The sequence below is a fragment of the Anser brachyrhynchus genome, assembly GCF_964034855.1.
Source record: "Anser brachyrhynchus genome assembly, chromosome: 2".
NCBI lineage: Eukaryota > Metazoa > Chordata > Aves > Anseriformes > Anatidae > Anser > Anser brachyrhynchus.
In genome coordinates, this window is record NC_137695.1 from 29,009,219 (window position 1) to 29,031,261 (window position 22,043).

The 22,043-nt window shown below is 35.4% G+C and overlaps 1 long non-coding RNA gene across 2 annotated transcripts in view; it reads right to left on the reverse strand.

Moving 5' to 3' along the window:
• Positions 1-6,446: 6,446 nt before the first annotated feature.
• LOC308189695 overlaps positions 6,447-22,043 on the reverse strand; it is a 29,522-nt gene continuing 13,925 nt past the window's right edge. The window contains exons 1-3 of one of the 2 annotated variants that reach the window (XR_013946516.1): positions 12,584-20,540; positions 9,322-11,057; positions 6,447-8,887 (exon numbers count right to left, since the gene is read on the reverse strand). This is a non-coding gene — a long non-coding RNA (uncharacterized lncRNA). Of the gene's footprint in view, positions 8,888-9,321; positions 20,541-22,043 lie in introns of those variants that run through there. The other variant, XR_013946515.1, reaches the window with a different exon arrangement.

Below are 22,043 nucleotides of genomic sequence, written 5' to 3' on the forward strand. Positions count from 1 at the left end.
CCATCATTTCCACTAATATTTTCCTTTCAAATTAGATCTATTCTATTTCCAGCAAGTCCTTTACACACACTTTTTGCATGCATTCTTTTCTATCACTCAGATAGACTAGTGTGTGGTAAAGGCAGTTTTGCTAATGAGATGTCAAAACACCAAGTGGTTAGTTTTTAATTTAGCCCAAGGTAGAATGCTGTAGTTTAGAGCCAGTGATCCATTACTAAATTCGATTTCCCAACTGTTTAATTAATTTACGTATACAATATAATTATATTTAATTTGATATGCACATTCAAGATACAATGTGCTTAACCATTTCTAAATAAAATTCCAAAAAGTTTACTAAAAATTACTAACAGCATATTTTTCTTCAGTGGAACTATTCTACCAACCATTTTTCTAAATTAATCTTGTCATTTCATCTATTATGCTGATGTTTGCGGAAAACCTAAATATATATACATTTCTAAGAAAAAAATCAGAAGATAATAACTTTTAAAACCCACTTTTGGATTTTGACTTTGGGTTAAAATCAGACATGTTGTGGTCATCAAAATGAACCTTCAGGATGCTGGAAAAACAATAGAAAGAAATCTCTGTGTTCGTTATGTGTTGCAGTCTCATGAAGAGTTTTGGTTCTACGCTCTGGGACAATGAAGGAAAAAAGGATATTTTTGTATAAGATTAACCACAAGTAAAATAGTGAATAATGAAAGGAAATTCTAAGGCAGGTTGTGTGCTAGAAAATAAAACCATGTAAAGTTATGAAAGTAACCAAAGAATCAGTGTGGGTCTATTTTTGTGGGCAAAGGATGCCTGTTATGTCCTGGGAATGTAATCTTAACTAATATGAAATATAGTTTGTATTACAGTAAAGGTTCCCACCAAACTTGGGACTCATGTCTTGCACACATCTACTATTACACAGTCTTTACTACAGAACTTACTTTCTGAGTAAACACAGTAAGACCAGAGGGACGAACACACTAATCATAAGCCTCACACTTTGACTATAGTGAAAAAGATTAAATCCTCATCTTGGTTGCCTTACCTACAGGAGTGTGCTTTCCCTTTCCAGAAGAGGAGGCAAAAATTACAAAGGAACAACCTGGAAATATGATTTCTACAGCCTCTCTCTACACAAAATGAAGAATTAGAAATATTCAGAAAAGAAAATCCAGACTGTCTGTTTTAGTTAATGACATAACACTGCAAATGGCAATGTCATCACACTCATATATCAAGCAAGATGAGCACAGCCTATTTAGCGCTAACCCAGGAATTCACATTGTTTAATGGGCATCAAGAAGGGCATATTTCATTCAGATGCCTTCTCCTGAGTGATACATAAAAGGTTTTACAAGTCACAGAGATCTGGCCAAGTCCCACACTAAAACATTAGCTAAAAGCAGTAATTGCAGAGTCAATTGAATGCATTATTCTTCGATTCTTGGTCAGCATAGGGTACCTCTATTACGGTATGCCTTAGAGATTTCCTGTTACTAGTATTTGTTCAACCGTTCAGTGGACAAACAATGTAAGATCAAGATGATTTGAAGTCGGATTCATCGCACCTAGCTTTAGACATTTAAAAGTTAGACATCTAAGTCTGAACTGGAGAGAAACAGGCACCTCTAGAGGCCAATTCATTTGACCTATCTCAGATTCCTGTGTTAGTCAGAGATGAATCACCCTCCAGAGATGCCTAGATTTCTCTACTGACTATAGAAAGAGCCTAGGGCAAGTAGTTCAGTACTAGACTTCTGAGTTTCAGACATGTAATTTAGAAGAGATATATCTCCCTCACTGTAGTCATAAGGTTCGGTTTCCACAGTTAATCACTCATGCTGTTTTCAGATTCACAAAATATCCAAGAACTCATCTCTAAGTATTCCTCATTCGCTCTTTTTAATTTTTATTTTGGGTTGGTTTCTTCTCAAGCACTTACTGCCTTTACTTTTGACTCATTTTCTCATTAAAATTATTCACTAATCGGAGGTTCATTGTAACTTCTCCATATTTCACCTCCCAAAACAGATGCCTTAGTGATAACAGCCAGAGTACATTATATAATTACTATGCTTCATCCAGCTGTTACTCATTCTTAGGATTTTATTTCCTCAGATGTCTGAAGCCTTAGTTTTCAGGCCTCCAAGATGGAAATAAATTAATAGTCTTTCTCTATTTAGTCAGTGATTTAATACGATTATTCATTCAGTATTGTATAGATTATGAATTAAATCCTTATAACTGATCCCAAACATTCAAAAAACCATGGGTTATGGAACTAGTGCTTGATTTGGATTTTAATTTGTTCTGAACTAAAGAGGCCTGACATTCTTCTCAGACTGATTTTATACTATTGTAACTCCACTGACTTTAGTAAAAGCTTTCCAGACAACAAAAATGAGAGCAAAAATTATTCATAGGTTTTCACTAGACAGGAAATGGTTGCAGATGTTTTACATTAATTATTAATTATCTTTATATTCTCAACCAATTAACTTAATTAAATCATTTTATTAAACAGTGCTTAGATTAAAAAAAAAATGGTAGACATTTCAGCAGTTATTCTCTAAGAGCAACACAGATTTTTGATGTTCTTTTCTCTTTGACCAGTAAAAAAACTCTTGGTTAATCAACTTTTTCACATAGCTGTTAATTGATACAAACAGCAGCTTATGTTCCCTCAGCATGTTTTAAACAAGCATCCAGCATGTCTTGAAAGTCTTATACAAATCACGAATTCTTTTATTAAAATATATATGCATATATTTTAACATCACTTCAGTTACTCCAAACATTTAAAGAGAGGATTCTTAATATAAAAGTATTATAATACAGAGTGAGTGCAATCAGCATAAAAATAATTTGACAGCCTTCCACATTGCTGAGTAAATGAGGCATAACCTTGAATATGAAACTCAGAGGCTGGTGATTTCTTTAGACTATATTAGAGATTTTATGACACTTCCTGTGGGAGAGGGAAACTGTTCAAGAAAGTTTATCACATCTCCCATAGGCATAGCAATCTTTTCTTATTTATGCTTAGATTATCATCATGAGCAGGTGTTTCTCATTCTCTGTGGGAGTCAGAACTCCAATAACAGAAGTACAGTTTGTGTGAAGATGAAAGTGCTGGAAGTGTTTTTTTTCCAATAACATACATGAACTTGACTGTGTCTTTTAGTGTCTACTGTTTCATGTCCTATTGTTTATACTACAGGTTTAATTCTACAAGTGTTGGACACTTTTCAAGTACAGATGACTTGTTCCACCAATGGACTTTAGAAATCAGCAAGAAAAGTTGATTGCCAACAGGAGTCTTTCCCATGACTTCACAACTTCTCTCTTTGGATGCATTGAGTGCTTACAACAAACGCTTAGCAGCCACAAGGCCAAGACTTCCCATATGTTTCTGTTTTAGAGAAGTGCGCTGGACTTGGAACAGAAGTTATAAATTTGTAATAACTATTTACACATATATGCACACTCCAATTAATTATAAATGTGTAAATAAATACCGCATATATTTAACAAGATTGTGATAATTCTACATTTAATAAGGCTTTCTAGATTTCACCAAAATAAGAATTGCCTAGCAGCAAACTGTTAAGGACTGGCAGATCAAGAAAAGGTGTCTCCAGGATAAGCTGAAAGGACTGTGGACCATTTTAAAGGAACACCGTTAGGGTCAGCTGTTAATTGTTGGGAAAACAAGCTAAGTAAATATGAAGAAATTAAATCTGAGAGAAAGTTATGTATTTAAGTAAAACAGACTTATGCCTAGTTTTCTTGTTCTTTAAAAACTTCAATTCTGCTTATATATTTTCTAGTAATAGTCATAGTGTGGATGAAAAGTCCTGCAAACAGAGGTTGGAGTGCTTCTTTCCAGATGAGTCCCCAAACTACAGAATTACAATCCTCTCTCTCTCTAGACATTGGTAATGCTTCAGGAAAAAAATGGCAATTAACTAGTATCTCACTCCAGCAACAGTCTGATTATCTCCTAGCAGATTACAGCTCAGGATTTCAAACCAATAGGATTGGGAGTCTGTTTCCTAATTTCTGAACAGGTACATTTAAGGACTAGTCATCTTATTTAAAGGGCAAAAGAAGGAAGCACGTCCACTATAACCTCATCTAAAAATATATTTTAGAAGAGCCTAGCTGTATTGTGCACAGCCTGATCTTTTAGTTTACATTGAGTACATTTTATTCAGCCATATTTTTACCTGTGTTTTTACCTTTTTTTGAATTCCTAAATACAGTTCTCAGTTAAGTACAAGCATGAAAGCAACAGCAGGAGTTTGGAATGGAACACAAAAATATCAGTCTTCACTCAGCGTTGGTTGAGGTTATAGACATCGTCACCTCAGGAAGTTGTAGAAGTTGAAAGTTTTACATTGAAGCTTTTTTAAGCTTCGCTTTTATCTGTTTACACCTAGATCCTAGGCCAGATGGTTTGAGCAGTGTATCTATTTCATACAGTAAAATAAAATGTAATTCAGTTGAGCTAAATTACAAGGCCCAGTCTAAAAGCTTGGAATTTGAAGACACTCAGCACAGCTATGGAAATAAAGTTAGAAATTTGAAATGATTTTATTCAGCAACAAGTTAACAATGTTCAGCTTTCTGAACAAATATGCAGAAGGGCTTAGTCTGGTTGAAATAACTCAGGTTAGATTTCCCAAGTACAGACAAAAAACAAATATGAAAGATATAAAAAAAATCCAGTTCAGGGGAAAAAGGAATGAGGAAACTATCCAGAAAGTAGAAAGACCAGAGTTACAAACAGTGTTGTGACAGTGACAAAATGAAGCAGTATTTATGAACCATTGCATGTTCACTTATTAGTAGAAGTGGAACGAAAAATCTAAAAAGACTTGTCATTGCTTCAGCTTGCCATTTTAAATGTGATAATTGTACAGTAATTTATCACTGTCTCACAATTAAAAGTAAATCAAAATGAATTTATACTCTGAACACAAATGTGTCAGAATTCTACATCAAGCAATTCCTTTTTCATTAGATGGAAGCAGATGACAGCAAGCTCACTAACAGGAACCTACCTAAGACAAAAGTACCAAAAGAACATGGAAATGTGAGTTTATTATCATGAAATACATTATTTCTATGAATTTATCGTCAGTTTTATGGCACTTCTAGCTTCTATTCCATCAGAACGTTTTGAAAGTTGGATGAGTCAGGAAACTAAATGTCTACTCCTTATCCCTCTCACACTTTTTTGAGGCTTCCTGGTGCATCATAGGTTGTTGTCAACTTGCATATTTTACTTAAATATTTATTTTACCAGAGTCCTTAGACTTCAACTAGAAGACACTACACAAATGAAAAAGTAATCCCAAACAAAGAGTAAGAAGTTAGAAAGGAAGGGAAACACTAGTAAAAATCAGCATGTGTGTTGTGTAGTGGCCCACACATGGGATCATCCCAAACAACTAACATAAACAAAAAGACTTGAATACTAAAAATACTTCCTTTCATAGTTCATTTATATACTATACATAGGTCTGGCATCGATTTTAGGAATGCTTTAGGAATACTAAAATCAAATGGCAGTCCTCACCTCAGACTAAGCTATAGGTGCAATAGCTCAGTCAAGTTCACACAAATCTGGTGAAGATCGTCACACACCATTTGAATATATACATATATATTTGTGCATGAGTAAATATACATGTGTGTATATTTAAAGATGATTCAGAACACTTTTCTAGTCTTTTCTTTTTCTTTTTTAACATCAGTATGACCTCACAAAGGAATGTCTTTGGTTTCAGTGCTTAACAATCGGTCAATGTAGACTGAATGACTAAAACAAATACCTAATCTGCTATTTGTCTCTTCTGAGAAGGAAAGGAATTTAACATAATAGGAGACTCAAACAGTTCAATCAAGCAACATTTCAAGTTAATAAAATGAGTTCAGAATTTCTTTTCTACAATTTCTCACAGCCCCCCTTCCTATTAAGCATTTGTGGACTCTAAGTTATTATTATTATTATTATATTATACTAGGCACAACATGTCTGTGAACATTAGTTAGAGGAGACGCTAATCATGCAATACTCTTCCCCTTTCCAAAAGTTATAGGAGCCACCTAGTAACCTCTTTACCCCACCCCCTCACCTCCCAAATATAAGAATCTTTGTGCAGAAAATGCACAGGAGCAGAAGTGCTAAGCATTTGGAAATGTAAGCATAGTCAAAATATATTGTTACCATCTAATAATGCTGTATCACAAGGCAGCATAAAGGCTAGCATGATGGCTTTGCAGGAGAGATTCTGATCTGAGCCCTGTGCATACCGTCTTGGTACTGCCTTCTGGTGAGATGTCTATTTCAGGTCCCACATCCAGTTTTCAGCTCATTTCTTCTCCTGCCTTGCCAAGACCTGCATTAGGTGCATTATTTACACGTATTCTGGAAAAAAAAAAAAAAAAGAAAAAAAAAAGGACCAACCATCTCAATTTGGGCACCAAAAATTATTCAACAAAATGACATTTCCTTTTGTTAGGTGTAAGGTATGAAAACAAATCCACTGCTGTTTGTGCAGCAATCCTGTGTTGGGATAGTAAGCATCATAAAAGTGCCCATGAAGAAATTATTTCTGTGTTCAGTGAATTATTTCTGTGTTCATCGAAGATCTTCTATGTAAGAAAAATGTCTAGAGAGAGACCTCACACTAACTGCTGGCAACACAGAAGAAAAATAATATCTACCCTTACAGTGACCTTCAGGTCTCATCTTGTTGAGGTGGGGAAAAGGGGCAAAAAGATAAAAAGGTAAGGGATGAAATCTGGCCTGAGAAAGGTAGGAGTGTATGGAGTTACCTAGTGGAGTGAGCTAGGGTTGGAGTTTTCAGATGTATTATAAGTAGTGTCAGAGAATACGTAACAGGGCATGGAGTATCAGAGATCTAATGTGGCATGCAGAAGCAGCCCAAAATAAGCCTGAAAGCTGCTGTCTCCCAATCAGACTGAGCCTGGCATTTCTTTCCAAGGTATAGAAAAGCTTTTGATGGCTCATAGTATGTAAGTACATACTAGTACATCTACTGACTCTATGCAATGCTATAGTTGCAGGCAGCTGTGAAGTGCAATAATGGTCCCTGCCCCAGGTTAGAATTAGCCTATATACTGAACCCACCAGGGGACTCTGGGGACAAAGCCTGTAAAATCACAGAACAAAAAAAAAAAAAACTTTAAAAAGCTGCACCTGACAAAGTTACCTTAAATCTGGTACTTCTTAACTCTTGACTTTCTAACCAGCAATCTTAGCATTCTTAATTACTCTTTCCTATGTGGCTTTCATAAAAAAACTGTGTTATTAGCTGTAACAAACTAAACATGGTAACACATTTTAGTTTTCCTTTAGTCAAATAAAGGCAGGTACATTGTATGTCAGTGTATGGGACTGATAAAAACACAAAGGTTAAATGCCAAGGGTTTTTCATGTTTTTATGAAAATGTTTGGTAGGGGTATAAAGTGGGAAAGACAACGATTTATTCTCCCAACTCAGGCTAACACAAACACTCTCTAAATTCCTAAAATGCAAAAGTAAGCATCCAAGCATCCTGAACAAAAAAAAATAAAATAAAAAATAAAAATATATAAAAATAAAAAAATGTTTGTCTACATCTGTAAATGAAAAAGAGTAAAGAAGAGTGAAATGAGATGTGACTGCTTCTGAGCACAGGGATTTTTAGGCAATACATTCATTTTCTATAGTTGTCAGAGAAGCAAATGTTCCAGAAATATAGGAGATGAAAATTTTTCCATCATCTCTCTTGGTGAAACAAAACCTAGCTAGAAGATGGGATTCAATGAAGTCATATTTTGACAGTGTGGGCAAGGTCATACTGCTTTTCAGTTTCAATAGTCAAACTGGGCAGCTTTTCATCTCCTTTGTCCAACGGACCTAAGCACTTCTCATTCAAATTTAACTTTGAAGCTTATCATTTAAACTTATCACTGCAACTGACTGATTTGTTACTAGCAGGATGACATTTAGAGGCATCAAATTTCTAGACTACTTTGATTTACATCACATCTCCTTTCGCCTTCAGATCAACATAAACTCCTAGGTAACTCGAACAGGACTGGCCAGGTGTGGATTGGGTTTGTTTTGTTCTGTTCTATTTTGTTATGTTTTAATTCATTTCAATTTGTGATGGGCAATGCTGATGAAATAAAAACATCCATGAGAGGTTAAATTTCTAACAAATTTCTATCTCTACAGAGAATAAAGCTTTCTGACACCATTAGCACTCTGAAATTGCAATAGCTTTAAAAAAAATAATAATTTGAAATGTATTTTATGAGTAGCTTAAATACTTTTATTTGAATTTAAGCATAAAAATAAAATTTCAAAGGAAAAATGAAGGGTATAATTTATGTTTGAAGTGAAATGTTCCTGGAAATTCCACTTTAAGAAAAAATTTTAAATGTCAGTACTTAATATTTTACTTAATGTTTTGTACTTTTCCCCAAAGTCATCATTTAGCATGAAGCTAGAGCTACAACTTTCATTTGCTTTTCAAAAATGTTATGCTACGTTGTAATTTTTTTCATTAAATATGACCTGTGTAGATAAAATTTTAACAGTAAATGAATAATAAATGCCGAAACAAGACAGGGAATAACGTGTTTGGAGACTTTTAAAAATACACATAATTGATTATATATTGTTATTTTTTATTATACTTTACAAGGTACAAATTCTTGTCACAAGCTTTCATTGTGATAGGAGAGAACTGCACTCTTATTTTCCCTTTTCTCAACGGCCCTCTGGCAGCATTCCTTTTATCCTGCTGGTGACCACTGCTGCAGGGATGGTAGCTCTGCTTACTCCATGGTTTTCATGGGGGAAACCTGAGATCAGATGCATAGAATTCACATGGCATTTATGAGCTATATAAGGCAATATCATGATATTTTAACTAGCTGTAAAAATCCTCTTGCAATGGGTGTTTTTTACAAATAGATCTAAATTAACAGGTAGGTTTCTAAGCTCTATTTTTTCAGCCTCTGAAAATTTCAACTGTGAACAAAATGTACTTCAAACTTTAAAGCCATTATTGCTTATGTTTCAGTTACTTGCTCGTTTATTGAAGGACTGATTCTCCTTATTTAACTCAGGTAATTGTACTCAGAGTGAAACTGTTGAAGCATTCAAATATGGATCACTCCCATGAGCAAGGATTATGACATTCAACCTTTAGAAATTAACACACTTCTGGACTTAGTTGTTTCCACTGTCGAAACATAAAGATAAATCCTTTTCAGAAATAAGGAAATATACTTGCCTGAAAAGAGCTATATTGTTTTAGCATGAATTTGATAGCTGTGAATAATATTCATTCTCACAGGCAATGCTAGAAACAGTGCATGCTTCACTAGGCCTGCTGCAGTATCAAAGGTGATTTAAATAGGATCACCCAGCAGCTGATAACCTCATGGGTGAGATTAGCAGCTGTTAAACCTGCAACTGATACCCAAACTGTGCTTTCTTTCTCTGCCCTTAGAATCAAAATGGCTCATTTTTTCCCCAAATCAGAAAAGGCAAAGAAAACATGCTGTCTTATTCTCTTCCTTCCAGATAACTTTTTCACAGTGTGAAAAGATGCTTATACAAATGCAAATAAAGACAGAACTATTACAGCATTCACCCAGGAAATAGTGCATGGCATTGAATTAGAGATTTCAAAAGAATGATGACAATGCATATGCCTAAAACAGGGAAGACTAAATATTATTTGCTATGCACATTTTCCTAGACAATAAGGTGGCAACTTTATTTAGGTCAGGAAAGAGCAAAAGTGTGGGTAGGACATATGCAGTCTCTGAGATCAAGTACAACCTGCAGATGGACAATTTGTATCTGAAGATAAAGTCTAAGTCAAGAATTTCCCTTGATGCATTCCAAAAACAGAATACAGGCTATCATTGAAAACAAACATCACACATACAGCTAGCAAGTTTTATGTCTTAAAGCAGCATTTTCTGGTTAAATTTTCTTTTCGTTTTGGAAAGCAGATGAATTATTATTCTCAAACAAACACAATGTTTTAATAGCCACTCCACCAGATTTTCTGTATCGAGTCAGCCCTTAATAAACATGAAATATCTAGATTTTCCCAGATATAAAATGTGGAACAAACAAATTCCTTATCTGAAGTACCTGGAGTATCTAGGAACCTCTAAATACCTAACAGAGCCCTGGTCATTGGCCTGCATCCTGCCTGTTTCAGACTCATGTCCTCCTACATCCCAGTACTAAATGGAGGCAGAGGAAATACTGATTTTAACAGTAATAATGAAAGGTCTCTTTGTCTTGCTTTGTTTTTTTAAGCTTTGGGCATTTAACGAAAATGAGTTATTTAACTTGGAAGAGAAATGTGTTGGTCATTAATATCTACCACTACTGTCGGTTCTAGATTGATATGTTTGTACTCACACAGAAATAAATTAGGGCCATTGCTTTAGCTTTGGTCAGCAGGCTCCTACAATTTTATTCATAGTTTGATATTTACAGATTTTAAAATTACCATCCAAGTGTGACAACATTTCTTTACGTCTTTAAGTTATAACTGGGAAGAGAAAACAGTTTCCCATCCAGGTTACTCTCAGACCTTCCTGAATAGTCACGAGAGGTTTGTCTCAGTGATGTTGAGCCAGAGTAACAGCTCCCATGCCAATTCTCATCTTTCTGGCTGCACAGATGGAGTGAAAGGACTTCCCTGAGGGTTTTTGGCAGCTAAAACAATCAGATCACCTGGTCTAATTTTTATAAAAGGCTGTTATCTCCTCCAAACTATAATCACCCATTCTAAATACCTCTGATTATTTCTTAACAAATAATCAGTGAATATCATTTGCACCATTTCAATGCAATATATTAAATATTGTAGCAGTACAGTGGGTAGCACCACCTCTATTTACTACTACCTACCTTCCCTTGCAAGATCTGATTTTCATTTATTTGGATACAGAGAAATAGGGCAACAAAAATACAGGTTTTTCTTTTTTCTTAATTTAGCAGCTAGAACAAAAATAAATAAATAAATAAATATAGAGCAGAAAACTATGGATCTGGCAGGGACAGAGCTACAGCTACTTAAAGTCAGCACTGCACTGTGTATTTCAGGGGGGCTATGCTGATTTATGCCAGCTGAGAATTTGGCCTGACTCAAAAGGCTGGATAATCAAAGATGTCAGTCTACTTTGGAAGCATTCTTTAAATGGTAGCTCATGTAATCTAAGGGGACTTAGAAGAGCTTTCATTCAACACCCTCATCTATATAGGCTCTTACTACCTGATGAATAATCACTGCAGATACGCTTTTCACAACATTTCCAGCACTTCTCAAAAAGAAGCCATACACCCCCTCTCACAGTGTACCAAGGGAACAGGAAATATTCTTTGAATCTGAAAAGACAGACTAAGCAAGCTGACTATATAATATTAAATGTCTGTTTTGTTTATTTGTATAAAATGAATGAGGAGCAATAAATCCCAATCATCAACAATGCTTTAGAACTTAATTCACCTCTGTATTACTTCAGCTGTGTTTCAATATTCTTCCACTGACTTTACAGAAAATATACATCAACCATAACGGAAGACTAGAACACTCTTTATTAATATCCTCTATTATCTACCATCTTTATTGTTTATATACTTACTGAGTTTTCATCCATATTATTAACTTCTGTTTTATTATGTACATAAAGAAGCAGACATATACTGTGCCCTTGTGTGGGTCTTTACATGTGCTCAAGTATATATACACTATCTATGTACACATACTGCAATAGGTTCACTGTGAGCACTGGCTCTTATCAGATAATTGCTCAAGTGTAAACTGTTTCCCATGTCATATTTTAGCAGGCTGCTAAGTATATTTAACAGGCTCTGAAGCTGCCTATTTTCAGTCCCACATTGTGAGTCCATAATGCAGCCCATTTTTTTTTTTTGTACTTAGTGCTTTGTATTATGTGTTGCAAATAAGTATTTAATTTGTACTTCAGTTAACAGGCATTTATTGTACAGTAAGAATCAAATGACTGCTACAAGGATCCTTTTTATGATTTGATCCATTCACAAGAAAATTCAGCTGCTATCATAATATCCTCAAAATTGCATCAACAATACATATAAAATTAATATATTATTAGCAATGAAATGTGGGTCTCTAACTGACACGAAACAAGATGTATAGAGAATTAGCTTTCAATTGTCATACTTCTTTGATGTCAGAAAGTATTTAAATTAATTTATTATTTCATTAATTAATTCAAATCAGATTGATTTTCTTGGTTTTGTTATATGACAACCAAATCGCTAAGGAAGGCTTCTAGCTTTACAGTGTGCGTAATGGAAGCATAGCTATACCCGCAATATTTATGTATCTCAACTCAGTAGTTTTGGATTGTGATTTATATTTCTGGCATCTAAAACACACACACATATGCACAGCATACTACATTTGACTTCAAAAAACGTATAGGGCTTCTATAAAACCAATGCAAAATGTAGTGAAATAGTTAAATATTTAAAATACTCACCAATATCGTTTGTCCAGCCAGCGATTTAGTTTCACTGATGCTGCACAACTGGGGGAAGAGTAGTGATAGTCTGTGGCTGCTGAAGTAGAAAACTTTGAGACAGGACAAAGCTTGAGAGAATAGTGGTTTTTGAAACAGCATTAAGAAAATAGTATCAGTATTTGTTTTGTTTATGTCAGCCTACCAAGCATTAAGACTAAGGTTTAGGCTCTAGCTGACCTTGACAAAATAATTAGACTGAAGCCCAACAGAAGCACAAAAAGCAAATGAACAAGCATTCTCTGCTCAAAAACAAACATTTTCTGCTTTCTCACATACAAAGCTTATTTTCCAGAGTGAAAATCCATTCCTGTGCCAACTCGTCACCTTAGCTTTTCTCATGCATCCCCTCAAATGCAGAGGCTTCACAGGCTGTCATAAAGGTCAGAATACATGAGCTATTTCCTTTGGCAATCTTGAGAGCAAAATCCAAAATCAGTTTTCAAATCAACAAGCCATATTTTGTGGCCCAACCAATGTGAGAATGTAACAGATGAGAACTGAATTTCTCAGCCTAGTGTCAGAAAAGAACAGGAAAAAAATATATATAAAGAATTAAGAGAACATAAGTCTCTCCTTCGTAGCTCAGAAAGACACCATCTCTATACCAGTATGAATTTCCAGCTAATTTAAGAGGCAGACCTAGAAGCTGGGTGCTGCAGCTACTGAACCATTAAGTCAAGGACCGAATAACATTTGGAAAACCTGTACCAAAAATGTGCAGTTGACCAGAGGCTGATGGAAAGTTTAAGCTGATAATTGTTTAATATAATCATCTTATACAGTTGAAGTACAACATGATAACTAATAAACATTGACTTTGTTAGGCATACTTAGCAGCATACAGTGATGTACCTTCTTTAGCCGTGTCCTGAACTGTCAGGACACAAGCCAGCCCATGCTTGGAAGAAGTGGAATGCATTGGTGAGCACTGTACCTACTGTAGTTCCTGCAACTCAGTCACAAAACTGGCTCACCTCCTGTCAGCTCAACAAAAAATGACCTGGTAACCAGCATACATAGCCTCTCACCTTGTTTACATGTCTTCCCAGGCTACATTAATCATATTACTCAATTCTGCAGGCAGCTAATCCTTTGTAATACCTCATATTTCAGTCAGTGCTAGGCACAAAGAAATTTGTCTTACACTGTATCCTCTTTGTTAATCAAAATGAAGAAAGGCAATAAAGCATTTTCTATATATTGAAATAACATCAAAGAAATTGAAGACTTTTGTACTAGTTACAAGGAAATACACAGCTTTGGCTTTTTGTCCTTTGTCCAACACCTGGTAAAACAGAGGCCTGACTAGGGGATGTGACTCCCAGACACCATCGTTGTTCCAATAACAGATAATCATTCCAGCTTTCAGCACTGACTTTGTCTTATTTGCAAATCTTTTCCTGTTCCAGTACAAAGTTAAAACCTTTACTAGGTGTGGCAAAGAACTTCTGTCTCTTATCTACTATTTGAGCTAGTACAGTCATGGTCGTGATGACTCTTCATCTGCCCAAGAAAGGAGAGAGGGAAGAAGAAGCCCTCCTATGTTCAGATCTCACCCCATCATGGATTTACAATGTACCAAGGGCTGTAAGACAAGGAACTGAAATGACAGGTCTCCAAAAACTAGGAACAGTCTGCATATAACCTATGAAATTTCAAAGTCAACTTTCGTATCTTTTATCTAGCATGATCAGAATGCTAGTCTGAGACTCAAAAGTTACCCTGACACATCCAGGAGAGTTTCTTACCTCACTTCAGGTCTGTTTAAAGTTATTGAAAATGGGATTTATGTAGGTCTTTACTCAACAACTTCATAATATGCTTTATGACAATGATTGTTAAAGTTCTTCAAAGTGAACTAAACCTTGCAATAAGAGCTAAGCAAAAAGTTCTGTTAAAGCTGCAGGTGGCAAAATTATCTAAATCACCCAGGCTTTATTTTAATAGGAACCTTTAAAGGCAGCTTTTGTTATTTTCCAAGGTTTCTTAAAAGGTGTTTTAATAAACACTTTTCTGTTGTTGTGAATCTTTTCATCCACCATCTTGTAGGCTTTATCAACTCTAAGTTATCTCAAAAATCTTCATTAAGCCTCACGCTGATTATTTCTAGCTTGGACCTCTCTTTCCCATTTGGCGTTTTTAATCGTTGGTTCCACACAGACTAGCTTTGAGGATTGTTTTGTTTTTCTCTATTTTGGGTCACACCAGGGCTACTTCTGTGAAATTCAATTAGAACCTTATAACAGTTCTCTGAAATTTCATCACTTCAAAAAAAAAAAAAAAAAAAGACACTGAGATCTTGAAAAAAGAACTCTGTGACTGCCAGAAGGGTTTATTAGCACCTTGTCAGAAAAAAAAAAATGTGTTTGTTTTTGGTAGATCAATCTAATCCACTTCAAATGACAAGTCCTTGAGCTCTGAATACTGTGGACCTAATATTCAGATTTTATTAAAAAAAAAAAAAAGGCAGCACTCCATCTTAGTGTGAAAGCCTACAGAATCAGCTGGCTCTTAACTCCAAAATTATTACTTCAGAACATTTACTTTTACCTTCAACTTTAGTTGAAGACCTGTTATCAGAATATTTGTTTTGTCACCCTGATCTGGACCACCAGAACATCCATTAAGGCTTGGCAATCTTTATTTTTTTTCAAGTCATCATTTCCCAAGGATGTCTTTCCAACCTACAGGAACCACTAACTGATCTGACAAATTTAAGACATTTGCTTTAGGGAACTTTGCAATACAGTAATTATATCAATGTCATTTAAGATTAAGTCAGAAACTGAAGTCTCACATCACATCTGTAAAAAACATCTACACTGGGAGATTGCAGTGATGTTAGTAATTACAACACTGGAAATTTCTCCTGTATAGGTATGCTGCTATAGAGCAGGTCATCTCAAGATTTTTTTCTAGGCCCGAAAACTGTCAAAGATGGAAAAAAGGAGATTTGTGTAAAAGAAGTCCAAAAAGGCTTCAACGGGCTAAATTAGTTGTGAGAAAAACTGAGTACAGTTTAGGTCAGAAAATGTAATCTATTCATGGGTAAGTTTCAGAAGAAAAAGAGGTAAATATGAAGATTTTATCATTTGGGATGAATCTTTGAGATGTATTTGGGGTAACTGTACCTTTGCTCCGTTAACTGTGACACATAAACAGTTTCAGCAAACAAGATCAGGTTGTCTTAATATCCGTTAAGGCATTCATTTGTGAATTCATTTTCCTGAACATTAGAGCAGCATTGAACCTGAGTAGCCTTATAACCCAACTATTCTGCAGAATGCCTTACATCTTGTCACTTATCTGCTTTATGTACACCATTAAACTAACAAAAGAAAGAGAATCTCAACCCAATGGTTACTGTATTCTGTAAAAATGGAGACCTGAACTACACTGTTTATTAAGTACACACATACAAGGAAGGAAGGAAGGAAGGAAGGAAGGAAGGAAGGAAGAGAAAGAGAGAGAGAGAGAGAGAGAAAGAAAGAAAGAAAGAAAGAGAGAAAGAAAGAGAGAAAGAAAGAGAGAAAGAAAGAGAGAAAGAAAAGAATTCCAAGAGGATTAACAAGCACCTCCTACATGAACATTGCTTTGAAACTGTGTTAGGTTAATAAGGAAAAAAAATAAAATAAAGCAAAATAAAGTAAAGTAAAGCAAAGTAAAGTAAAGCAAAATAAAGTAATAAAATAAAATAAAATAAAACAAAACAAAACAAAACAAAACAAAATAAAATAAAATAAAATATATAATAAAACACTAAGAAGCGTTTGGACTGTGCACTTAGTCACATGGTCTGAATTTTTGGGTAGACCTGTGTGGTGCCAGGAGTTGGACTCGATGATCCTTGTGGGTCCCTTCCAACTCGGGATATTCTATGATTCTAATAAAAAACGCTTTCAATAAATTGTCAATTTGAATGAGAGGAAACACTGTCAGAAATTTCCCAAGCAATTCTATCTTCTGAACTGGATATAACTATATCATTGTATAATTACACTGTAATCCAATCCATTTCCATCCAGCATATGGTTAGTATTTCCAGCAATATTCTAAGAGCCCGCCACTTCCAATAAAGTATGTTTTACTAGATATACCCAGGCCCAACCATTTGAACCCCAAATGTCTAATAAAATCAATAGTAGCTTATTGCTTCTTAAAAACTCAGTGCCTTGATGCCCTGGATTAAATTCTCTCATGATCTACCCACAAAAGGGCAAACTGGTAGCAGAGAAAGATTAAACTAAAAAAGCTGTCTCCTGGGGCCACTCTTCTTATCATTAATCTACACACTTTCAACTTAAAATTGTCAAATTCCCTGTTGTGTAGAAAGGAACTTTGTAAAGAATCTGTGAACAGATTACTACATTAAATATCTAGAACTATTCTAGAGGACTCAGTTGAAGGAAAAGAATGCAGTCTTCACTGAATAGGGCACTAGAGTCTTTCTGTTTGCGGATCTCTTTTTCAGCATTTTCTACTCCAGTTGAAGTACGTTCAGTTTTTTTATTATTATTGCTTTTCTGTGTGTTTTTATCACTGATCGCTTTAAATTGTATTGGTTTCCTAGGTACAGTGAATACAATATGAATTGTTTACACATTCACTGTTCAGATTATCATTACTTTCCTTCTCACCTTAATATCATCACAAATATCATACCTTACTTGGTAACTTGATGTTGATTTAATGACTTGACTGGCTCATGACAATAATGCCTCTTAACTTCCAAACTGTTTAATGTATTTGTTTTTAAGAGTAACTGAGATCTCAAATGTCTGTGCAAGCAAATTAGAATCAACACAATAAATTTACTGGTAAAAGATGATTACAGGAGTTTGAATGCCAAATTAATGAACAATCTAAAGATTTGATGTAGCTCCCAAATTATAAATTGTTTCTTCAAGCAGCTGAAAATTAATATTATGTAGCTGTTGTTTTTTAGTTTATACATTTATATGGCTTCAACTGGAAATTCATAAAATAATCCCAAACCTCTCATTCAATTTCCAAAATGCATATTGAAAACCTGTCAATTTAATTAAATAGCTTTGTGAAGACAGTGACCTGGATAGAAAAATTGTTCTGACATTTTAGCCAAAATAGCCAAACTGACTGGCATCCTGGCTGATGGTAATGTGAGAAACTAAGTTGTGTTTTTGCAGTAGAGAACTAATTTTCTGTATTCAAAGGTAGTTGTGTAGTCATAATAAGGAGAAATGCTAAGTAGAAAAGTGGACAGTAGAAGGCCTCACTGTTCCAAAATAAGGTAGAAGCTTGAGAAAAACAGGATGCGCAGTGTGAGAACAGTAAAACAAAGATCACAAGTTCTCAAAACATAAGAAAGGAGAAATTAAAGGGTTGAAAAAAAAGAAAAATTGTACATATATGGTATAGAGGAGCATCGAGTAGCTTGTGAACCTGTAGTACTCAGCCAATGAGGAAACAGGGGAGGTGATCAGGCGTCAGGTAATAGGAAATAAAAGGTTATGATTTGTTTACTAAAATGCACTCCAAATTGACAGGACGCCCGCCATTGCAATCGCGAATAAAATAGCTTCACGGAGGATCCTGTCTGAAGAAAATTATTTGAGATTTTTCTCACAGTAATAGAAATTGTTTCAGTTCCTGGACTGAGGTTGCCATGCATAACTGTCGTAACTGCCCACTGTTCAGTTTGAACATCACCTCTTTTGACCAACTTTCAAATACAGATATCTTGATGTCTCCCATTGCCCCAGCAAGAATTCAACATAAACAAATTAATGATATAATAGAAAAATTAATTTGTCATGAAACTAAAGTGAACATGTATAGGCAGTACTCCATACGCTTTTAAAGTTCGTATATTTATGACATGATGAGAATGTTTTGTTTCCCAAATTAGACTTTAAGATTCTCCTACATAATGGAAATTCTTCAGTGAATTCAAGATAATCAAGTATACATGCTTAATGAGTTCAAGAAAAATTCTAACAGTGACAAGGAGACTCACATGCTTAAAATTAAGTGAATGAATAAGATCAGATAGTTATTTAAAAAGTCATGTTCAAATATAAGAATGTAACTCCCAGGTACATGTTATTTTTTCTTCTGTTTGTACATACCTTGGATTTCATTGTAAGCACATTTCTAAGTTCTGTGTTACAGATAAAGAGGAGAACTCTTCTGACTGTTTTCTTATTTTTCTGTCATTGTGTCATTTCTGTCATTGTGTCCAAAAAGTCCTTGTCCGACAAATGGGCCATAGACTGCTAAAATATCAGTATTTTATTGTAATTGATTATTTCTGTTTTGCAATACAATGCTCACCACCAAAAAGTTCACATCTCCCATTGAGAGGCAATTTTGTCTTGCAATTAGTTTGTCCTACAAAAAAAATAACACTATTATGACTATTTCATAGCGGGGAAAAAAACACACACACAAAAAAAAAAAATTAAACATTTTAGATACAGGGCAAATATTGTGAAAAATTGGCCACGTATTTCCACCATGCCTGTTGGCTCCATCTTGGCTAGCCCGAGAGGTCAGCATACAGGGGAAACTAAGCCTGTCTGCAGTCACCATATAGATATGCCAAAGTATTTTTCTGAGTTAACAGCCTGAAAGACAGACACAGGATTATCAAAAAGGGCATCAACACAACAGGCATGCATCAATTAAAAATTAGTGTATACTATTAACACTCATTGATTCTTGGGCAGGCTTTCTTAGCTTGCCTTCCTATTCAATGACTACTATGTAAATAATGCTACAGTGTCATGAGTTGGACTTTGAATGGTGAGAACATAAGGAAAAAGACAATATAAGAAAAAGAAAGAACACAGAATTGTAAAGAAGTTAAAGACAGAGAAAAACAGTATGTGATCCTATTGTGGAATTATTTATTTAGAATGCTTGTGAGCAAGTCTGAGCCATCTGTATTCAGATAATCCAAATTATGAGAGAAGTCAGGGAAACAAAGATGACTGAAACATTTTAATGCAGAGCTACTTGCAAACCATTTTCCAATTCCAGAAAAATCTCCTCTCCCTGAGCCTTGAGTCTGCCATTATTAAAAACAATGCACACACACACACAAAAAAAAAAAAAGGCAAAATTTTTTTTAAGGTTCCCTGCAGATCTGTATAAAAAGGGCAAAATTCTTCAGTCTACAAAAAAAATCAGAGTTGTGTGTTCTCGCTTACTGAATCAGCAAATAAGTCATTTGCAACAGAAGGCAAAACAGCAAAAAAAAATACTCAAAATTACAAAAATAACTATATACATAATATAAGCATATTTGGGGAGCTAAATTCTATTTCAGGAGTATATGATATAGAAGATTTGAGTTTTAGACCTAAATCTTATCCCTCCTTGGCAACTGAACTAATGTAACTGAATTAGTCTACCTGAAAAATAATTTCTCCCTGTGCTGTTCTAGCTAAGTATTAAGATCCATGTACGTATAGAGAACTTGTAATGTTTTAATGACATAAATAAACCTTCCTAGTTACATCAAACAAGTGAAAATGAAGAGCTAAAGATTTTCCATACTGTCTCCAACACATTCTGCTATAACAGACTATAGAAATTCATAATCTAGTTTTGGATTCTGGAACTGTTGTGGGTTGGTCCCACCTAGCAGCTAAGCACCCACAGAGCCACGAACTCATTCCCCTTCCCCAGCAGGACAGGGGAGAAATTAGGAAGCACAAGAATGAGAAAACTCATGGGTCAAAATCTATCACTGTCACAGGAAAAAAAAAAAAAAAAGTCTGGGGGACCTTAATTTAAAACATATAATTACTAATTTGGGTATTGTGAAACAAACATAATAAATATTTAAACAATTAGGGAAAACACCTTTCGTCTCCCTTTCAATGGCTCAACTTCCCTCCAGACACCTCTTTCCTCCCTGCTTGCTCATCTTCTCCTGCCTTGTTAACTCCACCATCTGTCATCTCTGTGAGGTGACAAGCAGTGCAGGAGGCTGGGGTCAGGGTGTAGTGGGTTCCTTCGGCCTCTCCTTACTTACGCATTTCTTTCACTGGTCCTTTCTTCTGACTAGTTTCCTGCTGCTCTGGTGTGAGCTGCAGTGCCTTCAGGAAGTGCCTGCTCCACGGGCCGCAGCCTGTTTGGGGTGTACCTGTGCCTGTGCGGAGCACGTTCTGCTGCTCTGGCTTTGTTGTTTCTTTTTAAACCCCTGTTCTGATGTAGAGCGGAGAGGAAGGGGTAGTGATGAGCTGCTACGCGGGTGGTTGGCTGCTTCCTGGGGCTTTCTTCAGGACCCATTTTTAGTTTTAAATTCTCTGGCAGCAGATTGAATCAAGTAAAAATGCCACTGACATCTCTCCCCATGGCAAAAGAATCAGCATGGTCTTCAACGTGTGGTGCAAAGGAAATGGCACAAAAGTAACATGAAGTTGGCATGTCACAACCACCTCCCACTGCAAAGTACACGGAATGAGAGGCCAAAATGAAGTGATGGTGGTTCTTTTAACGTACAGGACCTTCAACCCATTTCTTCCAGGAAGGCATGACAAAGATCCCTCCCACCAAATATCTGCTTGCTTGCATGAAGCTCCTTAACCATTCTGGAACCCTTGAAAGGAAGAAACTAAAATTGGTCCTGACAGTGAGGTTCCATGTATACATTGCTCCATTAATCTTGGTCTGCTATCACTCTGGCAAATAAATCTCTGCAGTCAGTCACTGCTTCTCAGAACGAATGAATTCATAAAGTTTCCTTCATATCTCTAAAGGGTGTTCTATTGATGACATTCTAAAGATTTATTCAGATGATGACATGTCCACCCAACTATCTGTTTGTTGTGTGTTTTTGTTTGTTTGTTTGTTTTCAGGAAAATAGGAAAAATAACTCAATAGCTATGAACTTCAGGGTTGGCCAAATTCAAATTGAAAGCAAAATGAAAGCAAAATGAGATGCATAAATATATATATATATATATATATATATAACAAGAGTACAAATCCTTATGAAAAATTTTGGTACTTGCTAAATCTTACTCTTTAAACACAATGCACAACTTTGTATCTTTATTTACATGGAAATAAATATATATCACAATTTTAGGCATCTAGTTAAATACATTCTTATATTGTATTATTATATGGTAATAATCCAGAATGTACTTTTGCATATTGCAGAGGGTGTAAATCATAACACCACTGGAGAGTCTGAAAACAAGTGACTACTGCAGAGCGAATATCAGGAAGAATTCTCGCTAAATCCACAACTGTTCTTGAAGCTTTGAACAACACAGGCTGCAAGTAGGATTCCTACCCCTTTTTTTGCTTTCCTTTTCATTTCTTTGATTTTTCTTTGGGGTAGATGCTGCCATAATACTTACATCAGACAGTGACTTCAGTCCCCAGGCACTGTGACTGAGTCCCACTTAAGTTATGCACGGAT